Source organism: Cervus elaphus, chromosome 33 (assembly GCF_910594005.1).
Source record: "Cervus elaphus chromosome 33, mCerEla1.1, whole genome shotgun sequence".
NCBI classification, from domain to species: domain Eukaryota; kingdom Metazoa; phylum Chordata; class Mammalia; order Artiodactyla; family Cervidae; genus Cervus; species Cervus elaphus.
The window spans coordinates 14,242,925-14,258,106 of NC_057847.1; positions in this window are offsets into that span (position 1 = coordinate 14,242,925).

A 15,182-nucleotide genomic window follows, 5' to 3' on the forward strand; every position below is an offset into this window, starting at 1 on the left:
ATTGTTGGGGATTTGATTTAGGTTATACCTGAATGGCCTAGTTGTTTCCCTACTTTCTTCAATTTAAGTCTGAATTTGGCTTAAGAAATGTAAGAAAAAGAAATGCAAAAAAGCAAAATGGCTGTCTGAGGAGGCCTTACAAATAGCTGTGAAAAGAAGAGAAGCCAAAAGCAAAGAGGAAAAGGAAAGATATACCCATTTGAATGCAGAGTTCCAAAGAATAGCAAGGAGAGATAAGAAAGCCTTCCTCAGTGATCAGTGCAAAGAAATAGAGGAAAACAACAGAATGGAAAAGACTAGAGATCCCTTCAAGAAAATTAGAGATACCAAGGGAACATTTCATGCAAAGATGGGCTCAAGAAAGGAAAGAAATGGTATGGACCTAACAGAAGCAGAAGATATTAAGAAGAGGTGACAAGAATACACAGAAAAACTGTACAAAAAAGATCTTCACGACCCTGTTAATCATGATGGTGTGATCGCTCACCTAGAGCCAGACATCCTGGAATGTGAAGTCAAGTGGGCCTTAGGAAGCATCACTACACACAAAGGTAGTGGAGGTGATGGAATTCCAGTTGAGCTATTTCAAATCCTAAAAGATGATGCTGTGAAAGTGCTGCACTCAATATGCCAGCAAATTTGGAAAACTCAGCAGTGACCACAGGACTGGAAAATGTCAGTTTTCATTCTAATCCCTAAGAAAGGAAATACAAAGACTGTGCCAACTACCATACAATTGCACTCATCTCACATGCTAGCAAAGTAATGCTCAAGATTCTCCAAGTCAGACTTCAACAATATGTGAACTGTGAACTTCCATATGTTCAAGCTGGTTTTAGAAAAGACAGAGGGACCAGAGATCAAATTGCCAACATCTGCTAGATCATCAAAAAAGCAAGGGAGTTCCAAAAAACATCTATTTCTGCTCTATTGACTATGCCAAAGCCTTTGACTGTGTGGATCACTATAAACTGTGGAAAATTCTGAAAGAGGTGGAAATACCAGATACTTGACCTGCCTCTTGAGAAATATGTATACAGGTCAGGAAGCAACAGTTAGAAGTGGATATGGAACAACAGACTGGTCCCAAATAGGAAAAGGAGTATGTCAAGGCTTTATATTCTCACCCTGTGTATTTAACTTATATGCAGAGTACATCATGAGAAACCCTGGGCTGGAAGAAGCACAAGCTGGAATCAGGATTGCTGGGAGAAATATCAATACCCTCAGATATGCAGATGACACCACCCTTATGGCAGAAAGTGAAGAGGAACTAAAGAGCCTCTTGATGAAAGTGAAAGAGGAGAATGAAAAAGTTGGCTTAAAGCTCAACATTCAGAAAACTAAGATCATGGCATCTGTTCCCGTCATTTCCTGGCAAATAGATGGGGAAACAGTGGAAACAGTGACAGACTTAATTCTTTTAGGCTCCATTATCACTGCAAATGGTGACTGCAGCCATGAAATAAAAAGATGCTTACTCCTTGGAAGGAAAGTTATGACCAACCTAGACACCATATTAAAAAACAGAGACATTACTTTGCTGACAAAGGTCTGTCTAGTCAAGGCTATGGTTTTTCCAGTGGTCATGTATGGATGTGAGAGTTGGACTATAAAGAAAGTTGAGTGCAGAAGAATTGATGCTTTTGAGCTGTGGTGTTGGAGGAGATTCTTAAGAGTTCTTTGGACTGCAAGGAGATCCAACCAGTCTATCCGAAAGGAAATCAATCCTGAATGTTCATTGGAAGGACTGATGTTGAAGCTGAAACTCCAATACTTTGGCCTGATGCAAAGAGCTGACTCATTTGAAAAGACCCTGGGAAAGGTTGAGGGCAGGCGGAGTAGGGGATGACAGGGGATGAGATGGTTGGATGGCATCACCGACTCAATGGACTTTGAGTCCATTACTCAATGAGTTTGAGTAAACTCCAGGAGTTGGTGATGGACAGCAAGGCCTGACATGCTGCAGTCCATGGGGTCGCAAAGAGTCAGACACGACTGAGCGACTGAACTGAACATTTATACAAGGAAACATTTGCAAATACTTGTAGTAAAAAAGTTGTTACTTCTGTATATTACTTTAGTTATATTGCTGACAACTTCTGGCACTTTGGAGGAAGTGGTATAATATAATAAGGTGTTGAATGGATTAAGCCAGTTTAGTTCTATGAAGAATATGTGTTCAAACAAAGCATTGTGCCAGAATGGATAGGTTTCAGTTAATATAATGCAACTGGGGGAAATAAAGCTATCTTTACTTGTAATTTTGCGATCTGTATTCAACATTTTTTAGTTATTTGTGATGTATCGGGCTTCTTTTGGACATTGATAGTGATTCCTGAAGAGTAGAGAAATTAAATAATTATTAACTTTACTATGAAAGTATGTATGTTTAATTAAAAAATTGAGAAAATGTGTAAATGAGATATATTGTGCCTATAATACACACCCTAAACACATTAGGCCTGTAGAACAGTTCTTCAATTTGTGATTATATCTAAAATATTTAGATAGAAATTGCTGGAGTGAAGCCCTTGTTCATGCTGGGAACAAATCAATGAGGAATAAAAGCAACTTAAAAAAATCATTTTTTATCCTATTTAATGGATCTTGTGAAGTATTATTATTGTAAAAGAGCAAATATACCTTTCCTAAACACGATCATGTATATTTTAAATTTTGGACTTGGAATATTTTTCTTATGAACATACTGGGTTAGAAACTAGGATATTCTTCATTAATTTTGAGAAAATATCAGAAATGTTATAGTTTAAAAATTCAGTAGTCTCTAGATATGATTGCCAAGGTCAGTGAGAAAAAATAAGGAAGACTAACAAGAAGAATCACACTGAAAACCTGTATAGGAGCCATGAAAACCTGAAGCCTAATGATATGTCAGCGTGCTTTTATAACAAACCAGCACAGATGCCGTTAAAGCAATGGGATGTTTGTATGAAGTAATTACTGAGAAGCAAGTTGAGGTGTTAAGTTTGATATAGTGTGGCCTTTTCTATCTGTTCCAATTTGCCTCCATGGTAACTGTTGCTACTTCTCCAGCCTGACTCCCTTCCAGCTCACAATATTTTCTTTTATTGGAAAACATTCTTCGTTTGGGTGCAATTTTATTTACACATATTTAGTTAGATTTTTAAAAACAATAATTCAAAACTTAGCTATATAACTTATTGATCTTCTGTCAGGGGACATTCAACTTTGAGGAATCCAATATGTTGCACTTGTTTTCTTTTGTGTCCCATTTTTTAAGGATTCTCTGTTCCTTATCAGTTCCTATTCCGGGAACGAGTAGAGCTGCATGCAGTTCTCAGGAGTGAGATCATGGGAAAGTGTACCTGCTTGGATTTCTTTTAGTAACTCCCTCCCGTGACTATTTTCAGCATCAGCAACCTTGTATGTATTAGACTATTCATTTTGTTGCAACTGATGGAATTTCATTCTTGGTAATAGCTGAGTAATCATTTTACTAAAGATATATAAGCCTGCATTTCTGCTAATAAAATACCCTTGTGCCACTAGAGACCTGGGTCCCCCGCGTCCTTCTTTCTGTCTTCATTCTCTTTGGAGCGTGGAAGCCTGAAGAACTCACTTTCTCGCCCGGGCTTTCAAGACCTCCTTGAGAGGACGCCCTGTGCCTTTGTGAGTGGTACAGGTCCTATACATGGGCTTTATTGGTTTTCCACGTAACCCGAGAGATACTGCTCTCTCTCTCCTTTTCCTTCTTTCTTTTCATTGACTCTGGTCCACCAGGTCCCGGTCTGTAAAGAAGACCACAATCTTCAGAGTATTAGTCTACAGAGAAGTTCATGTTGAGACTTGAAGTTTTGGCCCCTTTCACTTTACTGCTTTGCTGGAAATATTAATTCAGTTAAAAAATTATTTCATAAGAACTTTGAACCCTTTAGAGAAAACAACTATTTACTGGTTATGCCACTGGCATTATGAGTTACTGGTTCCAAATTTTGCATTCAGAAAGCTGAGAGGTAAAAGACCCTGAAGAATATTGAATTACTTTTTCATATTAACCTGCTCAGTTTTTTGCTTCTTTAATAATGCATCAATAAATTGTTTTTAAAGTTAATTTCTAATTCTTCTCTCATACTTTCCACATTTATTGAACAGGAAATAGCATGCTTTCTTCTGTGAAGATAAGCTGGACTTGCAGGCACGTGATTGAGGCGTGAGTCCTGCCTAAGCCAGACGTTGCCTTGGTGACCGATTAAGTTACACAGCCTCTCTGTTCTTCACGTTTCTCATCTGTACCGTTAAGGAGGCAGTGGTTTAGTTACTAAGTTGTGTCTGACTCATTCAGACCCCTGATAGGCTCCTCTGTCTATGAAATTTCCAGGCAAGATTATTGGAGTGGATTGTCATTTGCCTTCTCCAGGAAATCTCTATGCAGAGATTGAACCTGAGTCTCCTGCATTGCAAGTGGACTCTTTACCAACTGAACCACTAGGGAAGCCCTGTACTGTTTAGGATGTCCTATCAAATAGAATGTGTGACAGTTCATAGCACAAAGTAAAACTTGAGCATTTGTTATACCAACTATAGTTCTATTTTGATTCAAAGGACAAGGGGAAAATTTATGATTAGACAGAGTTCTTCAAAAATCATGTATACTTCCCATCTTATATTTTTAATGTAATTTTCATTTATGCAGACATAAATGATATAAGACTATTTATGAACACATTGCAATCATGACAATTATTAAAAATTTTTTTAACATAAGAATCTTAGTTATACTTTCAATGTCACATTACATTCAGAAAAACTATTCTATTACATAATTCAACAAGAAATAAAAAGGGATGCTTGTCATATTCAATTCTGATAAGATTTTCTTCTCTTAGAAGATGTAAATCATGAATTTGAGTATTTTTATTACTATTATTAAAAGTAAAACATGCTACATGATGCAAACAAGAGTTGAGAATACTCATTGCCTTTGCTTGTATGATCAAAAGAGAAATGACATATAAATCCAGGTCACCATGAAGGGAATTTCAGTTCTCTATTAGTCAAGAAGATAAGTTGTTTTCCACTGCCTCAAAAACTTTAGACAGGAAACTTAAAGAGATTCTACATTTTTGGTAGTAATTGAATGGTCATGTAATTTCAGTTTCATCCTATAACCATGTAAGTGAACCTTGGTTATGGGATGGAATAAATTGAAGCTATTTAAACTTTACTTATATTTAATTTCTCCTCCCACAGAAAGTTGTATAAAATGTTATTTTTGTGTTATTATAGAGGAAAATGCAATATTAAAATTTTTACAATATTAAAATTTAACCTTTATTCAATGCAATATTATATATAAAATATATTCTAATTTTGTTAATTTTATTAAAATATAAAACATTTTATGTAGACTATGTAGCAAAATTTTTGAGAAGGTTGGAAAATAGAGGAGAAAAGTCATTAACTAAATAATGAGTATTAGTAAAAAATACTTTAGGTAACTGAACAGAGGAAATAAATATATTGATGTCTTCTCTTACATATCTCAGAACGATTAAGGTATCCCATAGTGCACTGTTGATCTTCCCTGAAAAAATCCATCTTCAGTTTTTTCTGTCTTTAAGTGGAAATACTATCCATTTATTTGCTTAAGCCAGAGATATGTAAGACATCCTTAACCTCACCTTTTCACCTCTCACACCCTATCAATTAAGTTGTTGATTCTACTGTTAAAATACTTCCCTGTCCACATCTGTCCATTTCTAATGCCACTGCCTTAATTCAATTCTACTTTTTTTTTTTTCACTCTTATGAATAATACAGTATGAAATTTGTATACACACATTTTGGTGTGGACATATGTTTTCATTTCTTTTAGGATATACCTAAGAGTAGAATTGCTTTGTCATATGTTAACTCTGGTAAACATTTTAAAAGACCAGCAGTGTATAGGGATTCCAATTTTTCTACATCCTCACCAGCACTTGTTACTGTCTATCTTTGTGATGATAGCCATCTTCATAGGCATGCAGTAGTATCTCTTTGTGATTTTTGTTATGGCTAATGATATTGAGCATCCTTTCATATGCTTATTAGACACTTGTATATCTTCTTAGGAGAAATGTATATTCTGGGATTGATTCTTAAATATTAACATTCAATCAAGTATCTGTAGGTGTAGAGAAAAGGCTACTCCACAGGACTTGAGATAAACATATAGAAAAAAAATGACCCTAGGAAAAGAATAGTTCAGGAGGAAGAAATCTCACTCTGATTAGCAACCTGAGACATATAAGGTCTCTTGCAGTCACAAAAGAGGATGCTCCTGAAAAGGAAGTTTGAGCAGCAGACAATCTAGGTGTGTAGCTCTAAAGCCTTTCAATGTGGGGAGGAGAGTTCTGAGACTTGCAGCAGGAGATGAGCGAGATGTCAGAACTTCTGGCTGCTGCACTGGATCAAAAACACGAGCTTTCCAATAAATGTGTGTTATTAGTGCATAAAGTTAGTTCATAAAATTCTGTTTGTGGTTAACTTATCTTAGAGGCTAAGATAATAGCCAGGGGTCAGCCTGTATTTGGGGTTTTTTCCCAGTGCAGGATGTGGTTATAATTTTCTGTTCTTGAAATATTGTATATTCCATATTAACACATGCTATATTAATGTTAAGTATTCATATAATAAGCATGTTTTAGTTCAAAATGTAAAATTTAGCAAGTAAATTTTGCATTGATCTGCATACTGGATTAAGAGCTTAAGCAATGAAAAAGTATGCAGCTTCTTAGATAATACAATATAAATAGTCTGGTACCAGTGAGAAATTAGGCTCTTTTTGTTGGTCTAGTAGTAAGGGAAGGGGCAAAGCTTCATTCAGGGGTTGGATTTGCTGTGTGACATTAACTTGTTTGATTATAAAAAATTTTAAATATTAAAGACTGTTAATAGTGCATTTTTTTCTGTCCAGATTACCTGTCTGTGGTCCCATTCACTAATTTATCCTGCTTGTAAAGCTGGAGCTGAGATTAGAAGCCAGGGAGTGATTCCATTTCCCACTCTCTTAGTACACCCTGCTGCTTATTCTTTTCCAAGAAGCACAACAGAGCAATTAAAAATGATAGCCTTAAGCAACCTAGATGCCCATCAGCAGATGAATGGATAAGGAAGCTGTGGTACATATACACCATGGAATATTACTCAGCCATTAAAAAGAATTCATTTGAACCAGTCCTAATGAGATGGATGAAGCTGGAGCCCATTATACAGAGTGAAGTAAGCCAGAAAGATAAAGAACATTACAGCATACTAACACATATATATGGAATTTAGAAAGGTGATAACGATAACCCTATATGCAAAACAGAAAAAGAGACACAGAAATACAGAACAGACTTTTGAACTCTGTGGGAGAAGGTGAGGGTGGGATATTTCAAAAGAACAGCATGTATACTATCTATGGTGAAACAGATCACCAGCCCAGGTGGGATGCATGAGACAAGTGCTCGGGCCTGGTGCACTGGGAAGACCCAGAGGAATCGGGTGGAGAGGGAGGTGGGAGGGGGGATCGGGATTGGGAATACATGTAAATCCATGGCTGATTCATATCAATGTATGACAAAACCCACTGGGAAAAAAAAAAAATGATAGCCTTTCAGGGACTGTGTCTTGGTCTAAGAGTGGTCACTTAACATCAGTCTTTTGCTAGCATGTCAATCCTATGGAAGAATATCTGCCCTAAAACTGGCAGTAGAGATTGGGGTAAAGTGTAATTGATTTCTCTTTTTTCTTCCCTTTATTCACAATACACAATTAATAGGCCTTTTCTCCTTTTTAGTGTTTGGTAGTATTGAGTGAACTGAGGAGAAATAAAAGGAAGCTCTGTAAAGTAAATAAGCGAGCTCAGAAGCAATTTTCTAACACTATATAATAATGATTTTACTCTTAGTACCAAGAATATGTCACCATAGAGAATTTTTATAGCTATCAGAGAACTAATAAGAGAAAAAAAATAACCATTTGACTTTGGTGTATAAAATTAATACTAATGATAGTCATCAATAAGAATAATGAAAACTGCATATCATCCATGGATAATTACCTTATGTGTAACAACTATGATGAATGTCATTAGTATCTGTCAAATTATTACTATAGATTTTATTTGATTACAACACTAAATTATGTTCAGATATGCTCAGGTTCTTCAGTTCTGTTTCTGAAATCTTAAACTTGAATATCTCACTCTTTCATCATCATCTCCTTTCCTTCTAGGTTAATAATCTAGGTCAAACTCACTTTAATTCTTTGAATTTCAGTTTGCCCACCAGTAAAATAAACATTGTTACCAAGGGGTATTGTGAAAACTGAATAACATCACAAAGGCAAAGTGTGTGGCAGAGTGGCTGGCTCAGGATAGACACTGAATGAATATTCCCTTCTGCATTTTCCCTGTTTTTTTTTGGTCTTCAGATTCTGACCTTTCAAGTTTACTTCAGTTACTCTCTTGCCTGTATCCATAAGCTTCTCATCTCCTTGTCCTTCTTATAAATTACTTCATATTTTACACACTCTCTGCTCCTATGCCTGAGTGCTCAGTGTAGCAAAGAAAATTACATGTTGATGGATTGGTCCTCTACAAGTGCAGTTTCATTTGAACTTTCAGTACCCTTTATCTGTTCTCATATAATAATATGTCCTGTGTCCTCCTCAATCTGAGATTCATACCTGATCATTCCCCCAAATTCATATGTTGAAATCCTAAACTCCTAAGATGATGATATTGGGTGGTGAGCATTTGGGAGGTGCTTGGGTCATGAGGGTGGAACTTTTGTGAATCAGATTCATGCTTTGTAGGGGGACGCTCTGGAGAGATCCCTACATCCTTCCACCATGTGAGGACGCAGTGAAAAGGTGCCAGCTCTGAACCAGGAAAGGGCCCATATCAGACGTGACCATTTGTTGTCGTTTAATGGCTAAGATGTGGCCAACTGTTCTGCATCCTCATAGATGCCAAAATGTGACCATGCTGGTGACTTGAGCTTAGACTTCTCCACAACTATAAGCAATACTTTTCTGTTGTTACAAGAGACCTAGTCTCCTATTTTTCTATAGTAGCCCAAACAGACTAAGTCACATTCTAGACAATGAATAACCTCACCACCTGAATCACAGAAATGATATGATGCCCTCAAATTTGACTGTTATTGGTCAACATGGCTACATTTGCAGAATCCTGTACTTTTTAATAGGTCTTGGGAATACTAATGCATGTTTATCCTTTCATTCAAGGTGTGTCCTTCAACTTGTGCTTTTATTTATTCTTTAGGATCCTGCTCTATCAATTTCTCTCCCTCCATCTCTCTCAATCTTCTGTCTGTTTCTTTGTCCTGAATCTTGTTTCTTCTTATCTCTAAGCATATTTATATTTCTTTTTAAAATTTTACTTTATTTTTAAAATATAAATTTATTTATTTTAATTGGAGGTTAATTACTTTACAATATTGTAGTGGTTTTGCCATACATTGACATGAATCCGCCACGGGTGTGCATGTGTTCCCCATCCTGAAACCCCCTCCCTCCTCCCTCCTCATCCCATCCCTCTGGGTCATCCCAGTGCACCAGCCCTGAGCACCCCGTCTCATGCATTGAACCTGGACTGGCAATTCATTTCACATATGATAATATACATGTTTCAATGCCATTCTCTTTTAACTGAGGTACAGTTGATGTACAGCATTGTATTAATTTTAGGTGTGCAACATAGTGATATGATATATATTCAGTCAGTTCAGTCACTCAGTTGTGTTCGACTCTTTGCAACCCCATGGACGGCAGCATGCCGGGTTTCTCTGTGCATCACCAACTTCCAGAGCTTGCTCAAACTCATGTCCATCAAGTCAGTGATGCCATCCAACCATCTTATCCTCTATTGTCCCTTCTCCTCCTGCCTTCATTCTTTCCCAGCATCAGGGTCCTTCCCAATGAGTCAGTTGTTTGCATCAGGTAGCCAAAAGATTAGAACTTCAGCTTCAGCATCTGTCCTTCTAATGAATATTCAGGACTTATTTCTTTTAGGATTGACTAGTTTGATCTCCTTGCAGTTTGAGGGACTCTCCAGTCTGCTCCAATACCACAGTTCAAAAGTATCAATTCTTCAGTGCTCAGCTTTCTTTGTAGTCCAGTTCTCAGATACATACATGACTACTGGAAAAAACATAGCCTTGACTAGATGGACCTTTGTTGGCAAAGTAATGTCTCTGCTTTTTGATATGCTGTCTAATTTGGTCGTAGCTTTTCTTCCAGGGAGTAAGTGTCTTTTAATTTCATGGCTGCAGTTACCATCTGCAGTGATTTTGGAGCCCAAAAAAATAGTCTGTCACTGTTTTTATTGTTTCCCTATCTATTTGCCATGAAGTGATGGGACGGGATGCCATGATCTTAGTTTTCTGAATGTTGAGTTTTAAGCCAACTTTTTCACTCTCCTCTTTCACCTTCATCAAGAGGCTCTTTAGTTCTTCTTCACTTTCTGCCATAAGGGTGGTGTCATCTGCATATCTGAGATTGATATTTCTTCTGGCAATCTTGATTCCAGTTTGTGCTTCATCCAGGCCAGCATTTTGCATGACGTACTTTGCATAAGTTAAATAAGCAGAATGACAATATATAGCCTTGATGTACTCTTTTCCCAATTTGGAAGCAGTCTGTTGTTCCACTTCTGGTTCTAACTGTTTCTTCTTGACCTGCATACAGATTTCTCAGGAGGCAGGTAACATGGTCTGGTATTCTCATCTCTTGAAGAATTTTCCACAGTTTGTTGTAATCCACACAGTCAAAGTCTTTGGCATAGTCACTAAATCAGAAGTAGATGTTTTTCTGGATGCTTTTTCTATGATTCAACGGATGTTGACAATTTGATATATGTGCATGTATACGTATATACATTCAGATTGCACATGTAAAAGAGATCATACAGTATTTGCCTTTCTCAGTCTGATTTATTTCACTTAGTGTAATGTCCTCAGGGTTCATCCACATTGTAGCAAGTGGCAGGATTTCTTTCTTTTTATGGCTGAATAATATTCCATTGTATACATGTACATATATACATGTACACATGTATCTATTCATCATTCACAGTTTCTTTATAGGTTTATCTGTCAGTGGACTTAGGTTGTTTTCATGTCTTAGCTGTTGTAAATAATGCATGGGGGTGCAGATGTCAGATATCCTTATGAGTTAGTGACTTTGTTTCCTTTGGAAATATACCCAGAATTGAAATTTCTGGATAATATGGTTGCTCTGTTTTTAATTTTTTGAGGAAACTCCACACTGTTTCTGTAGTGGCTGCACCAAGCTACTTTCCCACCAGCAGCACTCAAGTGTTAATTTTTCTCTGCATTCTTGACAACATAGCTTTTTTTCCCCCTGCTCTTTGTTCAGATTGTCTACTTGCTTAAAGGGTGGCTGTTGTGAAGTATTGATATATAGCAATTCTTAATGCCATTAAAAAGAATTTTCTAGAGCATGACAGTGATCTTGGATATTCTTCATTATGAATTGTTACATCTTTAATTACAAAATATTAGAGGAGCACAAGTAAAATTTAGGTTCCTGTTATAAAATGATTAAATTATTTTATAGCTAGATAACAAAAGTTCCTTTTGATTGTCAAAACATTTTGTTGACTCTGTTCTTATGGCAATTTTTTAAGACATTTTGATAAATTAGTCCTTATATTTTATGTTGTTCCTAAAGATCCTAAAAATTGCTGTGCTTTTAAATATTACTTATATTAATAATTTCTATGCTTTTAAATATTGCTGTGCTTTTAAATATTACTTATACTAGTAATTATATCTTGTGTTTAAAAAGACGTTCATGTCTTGTCTCACCTGACAATTCACTTTACTTTCCCTTATCAGATCTTAAATTCTTAATAATAAAGCTGTTAAGGTGTTATTTCCTGCTTGAATTCCCTGTGTTTTCCAGAGTGGCCACCATGGAACACAAAGATTTACTCTCTCATCCTGTGAAGAAGAAGGATAATAGAAATAATTAGGTTTGCTTTGGCCTTCTTCCAATGTTAATTTATTTGAAACATTTGTGACTACCAAATTTGACATAGAAGAAAGACTGGTGAATCACTATAAAAGTAGCCTTTAAAGTTTAATTATGTATAAGGAAAAATACTGATGTGAATGTACTTCAGTGATTGTATGTTTAAGTTAAAGGAGACATATTCATGTTCATGCATAAATACTGGGACAATATCTATCTCTAAAGTGATTTTCTTTCTAGGTTTCATCAATCAGGCATAATCATAGTACTTACATAATGCAAGACCAAAGTCCTACCAGTTTTTCAAGGTTGGCATATTCAGAGTAAGTTCTTACTCCCATGGCAATCGTTGACTTCATTCTTGTAAACTGATTGTGTGTTGTAACTTGAGAGAGGATTCTACTCTCAATTCTGTGAGTGCCGATTAGCATAATGCATTAGCCAGAGCTGTTAGTGTTATAACCATAACAGGGATAGATTGACTACATTAAAAAATCAGCACTGATGAGAAAACTCTGAAGCAAACTTCAAAAGCTGTTTCTTTTCCTGCCTACAACATAATCCTGCAGAACCATAAAGCTGAGGCCTCCTCAGGGGGGCCCTTTTGAGCACCTCCAAACACATTTTATTCAACTGCCTTTGGCAATGAGATATAACAAATGTTTTGCTTACTGTATATTTATTATCAAGATGGGTCCAAGCTTCCCCTTGTTTTAAAGCCACAACATTAACAGTAAAAATAAAAAATTTGCTTGGCCTTATGTTTCCCATTGGAAGAATGCCTACCTACCTCTCCAGTGACTGTGGGAGCTCCTGATATTGTCACAATCATTAAAGAAGGCTGCAGAGGCTTATCTGTTAGCTAGCAACTACATTGTTCTTATCACCATAGTCTTCTCAAAAAAGTGAAAGTAAAAATGGCTTTTTAAAATGCAAGCCTCCAAATTCACCAAGCAGCTTCAACTATTTTGGCCCAAGGTGCTCACTTTAGCACTGACATTTCATTCTCTTCCCTCAGAATCACAAATGTTGTCGCCAAATGCGCTTTGGCAGCTCACACTTAATGAGACTGAGAACTTCGGTTTCCATGGTAGATTTTGCCTTAGTCTATGTAGATATAGCTAAATATTGTCAAGGTAATAGTCTCAAAATATCACCGGAAGGGAAACTTAAAAATATTTATAATTGAATGGCAATGAATGTATTACCTGTTGATAGTTAAGGGATAATGTTAAAATAGTACTTAGAAGTTAATTTACAACCTCAATTGCTTAGACTAAAAAAGAAAAAAGTTATATCTTAAGTCAGGAATCAAGAAAAGAACAAAAGTAGGAACAAAGCAAAATGAAAATGAGTAGAAGAAATTAAAAAGAAATGTTAGAAATAATAGGCTCAAAATACCTGGAAGACAGTTATTGGAAACTATAATTGTGTATAAATCTTTATCAAGAATGATCAAGGAATGAAGAGAAGAAGCACAGATAAATAATAGTTGCACTACAAAAAGGCAACCTGACTGAGATATTTTCAGATTAATAAAATAAATCTTAGAAGTCTATGAACAAGTTTATGCCAATACATTTCAGAACTTGGATGAAATAGAAAATTTTATAGTAAATGTAAATTAAGAAGTTTGAACAAAAAATATAAATTCAAGTAAATCAATAAAAATTAAATAAATAAGTAAACAAAATCTCACTCAACAAAGGATGCCATATGGCTGGATGGTCTTACAGATAAATATTATCAAACTTCTTTAAAAAAGATATTTCACATATATACACATATATATATTAATTGATATAATTGACATATAATATCATGTAAGTTAAGATGTAAAATGTGTTTATTTAATACATTTATGTAGTGCAATATGATTACCACTGTAGAGATAGCTAACACTTCTATCACAACACACAATTATCATTTCTATTTTGTGGAGAAAATATTGAAGATCTAGTCTGTTAGTAATTTTCAAGTATATAAAATAATATTATTAGCTATAATCATAATACTGTGCATTAGATCCCCAGAACTTATCATCATCTAACAGCAAATTTGAAAAAAGATATTTCTAATATTTTAGTTATGAATACATATCCATATGTATATATATATATTCTTTTCAGAGTAGAAACAGGGCAAAAACTAAAGTCATTTTATGAGGTTACTATTACTTTGATACAAAAAAAAACTATGGTACAAGGTAATAAAATTATAGATTAATCTCATTTCTGAACTGAAATAGATTCTAAGTGTCTACTCACAGCTCAAATTCATTCAGCATTATGTAAAAATCATTATGTCTCAATCCAATGAAACATAACAGAAATGCAAGAAATTTTCAACATCATAGATTGAGGAGGGTAAGGGATCACTTCTGTGATGCAGAAAAATGAATTGATAAATTTAACATTCTTCAGGAGAAAAGCCACCAGCAAATTAAGAAAGGAAATTAAGTTTGCTACCCTTTAAAATTATTCTAAAATGTTTTTTATATTAAGCATAATGATGGTGAAATTGTAGAAGAATTCTCAGTAAAGTCAAGAACAAGACAAACTGCTATCATTTCTTTTTTTCATCCTTGTAATAGAAGTCTTAACCAATGCAATAACGAAGCAAATGAGATACAATTTTGAAACAAAAATGTGTCCACTTCTCTTATTTTCAGATGCTACAATTATTTCTGTAGAAAATCCTAAAGAATCTATTAAAACTATGGGCTTAGTAATTTCCTGAAGACAAGGCAACATAAAAAAAAATGGTAAAAACTCTATATACCAAAAATTGCTAACCAGAATATATAATATGCAAAAACATTCTATTTAAAATAACATAGGGGCTTCCCTGGTGGTTCAGTGATAAAGAATCCTGGTAGCCAAAACTACTAAGCCCATGTGCTGCAACTCCTGAAGCCCATGCACCCTAGAGTCTGTGCTCCACAAGAGAAGCCCTTGCAATGTGAAGTCCTCCCACAGAAATCAAGAGTAGCCCCTGCTCCCTGCAACTAGAGTAAAGCCCACTTAGCATTGAAGACCTAGCACAGCCAAAAATAAAAAGATAAATAAAATAAAAAAAAGACATGCCCAAAAAAGTTGTAACATACTATTTCAAACTAAATATGAAAATTATTTTAAAAATAATATAAA